This window comes from Lithobates pipiens, unplaced genomic scaffold (genome assembly GCF_037356315.1).
Source record: "Lithobates pipiens isolate NorthernLeopardFrog02 unplaced genomic scaffold, aLitPip1_a1.2 Scaffold_10, whole genome shotgun sequence".
NCBI classification, from domain to species: Eukaryota; Metazoa; Chordata; class Amphibia; order Anura; family Ranidae; genus Lithobates; species Lithobates pipiens.
In genome coordinates, this window is record NW_027507686.1 from 125,942,505 (window position 1) to 125,947,204 (window position 4,700).

At 43.0% G+C, this 4,700-nt stretch overlaps 1 pseudogene; it reads right to left on the minus strand.

Moving 5' to 3' along the window:
• Positions 1–2,004: 2,004 nt before the first annotated feature.
• Positions 2,005–3,540, minus strand: LOC143925682 (intermembrane lipid transfer protein VPS13C pseudogene; annotated as a pseudogene).
• Positions 3,541–4,700: the final 1,160 nt, after the last annotated feature.

Here is a 4,700-nt window from a genome sequence, read left to right on the forward strand (position 1 = left end):
CAATGTTAATAATGTGTCTGTCTGTGCACCTCTTTAATATACATGTAATTTTGTCGCATCATATAATCGCATAACAATATTTCTCCTTTTTTTTCAATAAAAGACCCGTACTTCATTTAAAGTCCCGCTTAGCTCTTGTTTTTAATTTTATATCTTATATCTGATAGGGATGGAGGCTATGACCTCATTTAAAGTCCCAAAATTTCCCCCTCCCCTTTTCCCATCATGTTACTAAAGATATACAGGAATTTTTCTTACTCAATGATGCTGATAATGTCTCCCCCACCACGTTATGGGCAGCACATAAAACCTATATACGTGGTAAACTGATCCAAATGTCTGCCAGATTAAACAAAGACTGAAACTGGACATAAACAGACTAGAAAGGGAATTCTTACAATTAAGTAAACAACATAAACGTAACCCCACTTCAGGAACGGCAGCTAGGCTTGACACAGCGCTCACAGCCCTTAATTTGTCCCTCACTACAGCAGCTGAGAAAAGTTTTATTATCAAAAAGATAAACTAGGAGCCATGCTGGCACACACACGGTTTTTTTTCGCCTTCCTCTGGATCAATTGTGGGCATAAAATTGGGTATTTGGATTGTACGATTATTTTTTATTTTATTTATTTGTTTTTAAGGTTGAACTGGATGGACTTGTGTCTTTTTTCAACCTGACTAACTATGTAACTATGTAACAGGATCACTCCTAAGATAAGGACTCAAACTTTGCCTAAAATACGCTTGTGCAATGGTTCGCTTTCGCAAAATCCCCAAAAATGTATAGCAGCTTTTCACGATTTTTATTGCTCCTTATACAGTAAACACGGGACTGAACCCTCTCCTAGCCTCATAGAATCTTATATCAGTTCGCTGAATATCCCCAGGATCCGAGAACACCATAGGGTTAGATTGGACCAAAAACCAATTTTGGCTGAGGAAGGATCCCGGGTCATCTTGAACCTTAAAACTGACATTGCCTCCGGCCCGGACAGATTTTCAACTCCGTACTACAAACATTTTGCCTCAATATTGTCTCCCTATTTAGCCTGTTTCTTCAATCAACTTCGGGCAGGTACACAACTAGATACGACACTAAACTCAGCGTTCATAACGGTAATACCTAAACCAGGGAAGGACACTAGCTGCACCACTAATTACTGCCCTATCTCATTAATAAACAATGACCTAAAAATATTAACGAAAATCCTAGCCAATAGACTTTCTACCTTTATTAGCCTTTATATTCATAAAGATCAGGTAGGCTTCATTCCTGGGAGGCAGGGGCCTGACCAAATCAGAAGAGCTATAGACATTGTTTCGCTATTGAGTAGGGATGAGCCGAACAACCCCCGGTTCACATCAGAACTTTCGAACGGACCGAAAATTTGTGCGAACTTTAGAACCCCATTGAAGTCTATGGGACTCGAACGTTCGAAATAAAAAGTGCTAATTTTAATGGCTAATAAGCAAGATATTGTCCTAAAAAGGGTTTGGGGACCCGGATCCTGCCCCAGGGGAAATGGGTCAATGGCAATTTTTTTTTTTAAACTGCAGTTTTTTCGGGAGCACTGATTTTAATGACGAGTAAAGTGAAAAAAAGGTCTATAGTATGCCTGTGAAGTGACACATGTTTCCCATGTTTAGAACAGTCCCTGCACAAAATGACATTTAACGGAAAAAAAAGTCATTTAAAACTGCTTGTGGTTTTAATGTCATGTCTGGTTCTGGCAATACAGATGAAAATCCTTGAGAAAAATGGCAGCCCCCCCCCCCCGCCCATTACCAGCCCCTTTGGGTCTTGTACAGATATTAAGGGGAACCCGTACCTAAATTAAAAAAAGGAAAGGCGTGGGGCCCCCAGGCCCTATATACTCAGAACAGCAGTATACAGGCGGTACTATTTGATCAATTTACTGGATTCAGAAAGATGCAAGGTGATTTCTATGGCTTACAACACTTGTCGCATTGTTCACTGCATTATCAAATGGTGAAATCCTTCTACAGTTTTCCATCATTTACAAACCACAAAATAAAATAGTTACTTTCTGGAACAGAAAGTTCATCAGAGTCTTCTTTCTTAGAGGCTGTATCCTTTTTCCCCCAAAATCCTCCAAACCAGCCTCCACTTTTTTTCTCTCCACTTTGGGCGGCCTTCTTTGCTAGTACCTTTTGTCCTGACCTTACTACCTCTGCTGGAGCTTGTTGCCTGCCTAGGATTATATTAAACACATCAAGATTGTTTTCCAAAGCCTGCAGTTGCTTTAGCGTTTCCTCTGGAACCTTGGTCTGGGTCAGCTTGAGCTTGTAAACAGTTTTATAGGCTTTTAGGTTTTCTCTGTGTTGTGCTATATTTTCCCAGGTCCACATATGTGTCCTTCGTTTAATATTAACTTCCAGAATGCTGGTGATGGCATAGTTCCACCATTTTCTGCAGTCTTCCTTTAGCGTTACCCCTGGTCTGTACTTCCGGTATGGAACATTCCTCACCATGTAATCCACAGACTCCAACAAGTCAATCATACTGAGGTACTGTGGTTTAGTAAGTTCTAGTGCAACGTGTTGAACTTCCATGTTCCAGTCTAACTTTGGTGTCTGCAGTTCTATCTCTGCATTAGGATTGATGTAAAGCTTTGCTGATGCAGAAACTGGCTTAAAGATGTACTTATGAGAGTCCATGGGTTTGACGCTGGATTTCAATTCAGCCAGGATAGTCTCCACAGAAAGGTGGTAATACATTTTGCTGTTCACATTCCAGTAGGTGCTGAAGCTATCCAGGCAGACCAACTTATATATTGTTTTACTTGCTTCATTTAATATACATGGTGTCCACGACTTATTTGAGGTCTGAAGGCTCAGCTCAGCCAGTGTAATTCCTACAGATACTGAAAGATTGGCATCACTAATATCATCTTCATATCGGATATGAATGTTTGTAATTTTGACTTGCAGATTCTTGATAACTTGTGCTGCCAGTTTTTCTAGAAATGTGTCTTTTTTCTCCTCCTTGGGTTTGTCTTTATCAGCAGCTTTCTGTAGAGCTTCTTCAATCCTTTGTAGCTCACGTTGTTTTGCCTCTTGTAGATTTCTTTCTTCCTTCTCTGAATCATATTTCATGCTAGCTCCAGGTACCACCAAGAGATATAAACCTTCAAGCTTCGCAACCACTGCATCACCATATAAATTCTTCCATGGGATTTTCAGAGTGAGCTTCTCAATTAAACCAGCTTTTACTTTAAAGGGCACATCAAGTTCACTCAATGCATTTTCTCGAATCCTCAGGTTCTCAAGTGAAACATTTCCACCCCCCAGATCCCCAGCTTCAGCTGGGACCTGTCCAGGTTCTCCACATAATCGCCCAGGAATCTGTTCAGCAGATCGGCCACCACCGACTCCAACATTCTCTGAGCGATGTCCGTCCAGTCCGTGTGTGGAAAGCTGTCACTCCCAGTCCAGGGCCATCTCTACCCGGCAATGCTGCTGTCTGTTTGTGTCACGGGGCCGGTCAGGTGACCAAGAAGCTCCGCTGTCCGGCGTTCATGTCGCCATCTGTCTTTTTTCATCTCACTTCCTGTTGTCTCCTTCCATTTGCAAGTAGGAGACGTTTGTAAGTTGGATGTTTGAAAGTAGGGGCCTTGCCTATATGCTCTGCAGAAATGTGGGCCTAAGGTGTTGGTGTTGCCACAACACTGTAAGCCCTCAAAGTGACTCTTGGTGGGCACTGGAGAGCCCTGCTCAGAACAATTATATCAAGAATTGTAATTACATGCCATGAACAGTGGTAGAAAAATTGGGTCTTTGGTGGTTGTGGTGGTGGTGCTGGTGCCACAACACTATAAGTCCTCAGTTACTCTTGGTGGGCGCAGGAATGGGCCCTGCTGTGAAATATTATATCAAGAATTGTAATTACATGCCCCTGCTAAACAGGGGCTGAAAAATTGGGCCTTAGGCCGCGTACACACGGGCGGATTGTCTGCCCAACATAGACAATCCGCTCGTGTGTGGGCTTCAGCGGACTTTTTCAGTGGACAGTCTGACGGACTAAGTCTTTCGGAATTTCCGTAATTTTGTCCGTCCAAACTTGGTTTCAGCGGACAGTCCGCTCGTGTGTAGGCAAGTTGGACGGACTAAGTATGGCGCATGCTCAGAAAGGATTTACACGCCGAAGGTTGCATTGCAGTGTATTGGACGTCGTATTTCTAGTCCCGTCGTACGTGCTATACACGTCATCGCGCAAGCTTTCAGCGGACTGTCTGTTCATCGTGTGTGCTCAAGTCCGTTCATTTAAAAGTTGGACGGACTGTCTGTCGGATTGTCTGACGAACTTAGTTGGGCAGACAATCCGCCCGTGTGTACGCGGCCTTAGGCACTGGTGCCACGACACTGCAACCTCTCCGATATACTCTAGTTGGAGTGCAGCAATGATCCCTGCTGCAAAGCATTGCATCCAAAATTGTAATTACACGCCCCTGTTAAACAGGGGCTGAAAAATTGGGCTGGTGGCGTCACCCAGAACCAAAAAAATGTTTCCAAGCTATCAGCAGGATCGTTGAGGAAAAGGATAGTCAGTCAACATAACAGGACAGTCACTCAGCATAGGCAGTCTTGAAGGGATGTGACATTTAAAAAAAAATGATTCAGTTACATCAGCTTCAGGTGCTTGGTAGCTGATGGTGATCCAAGACTGATTCATCATT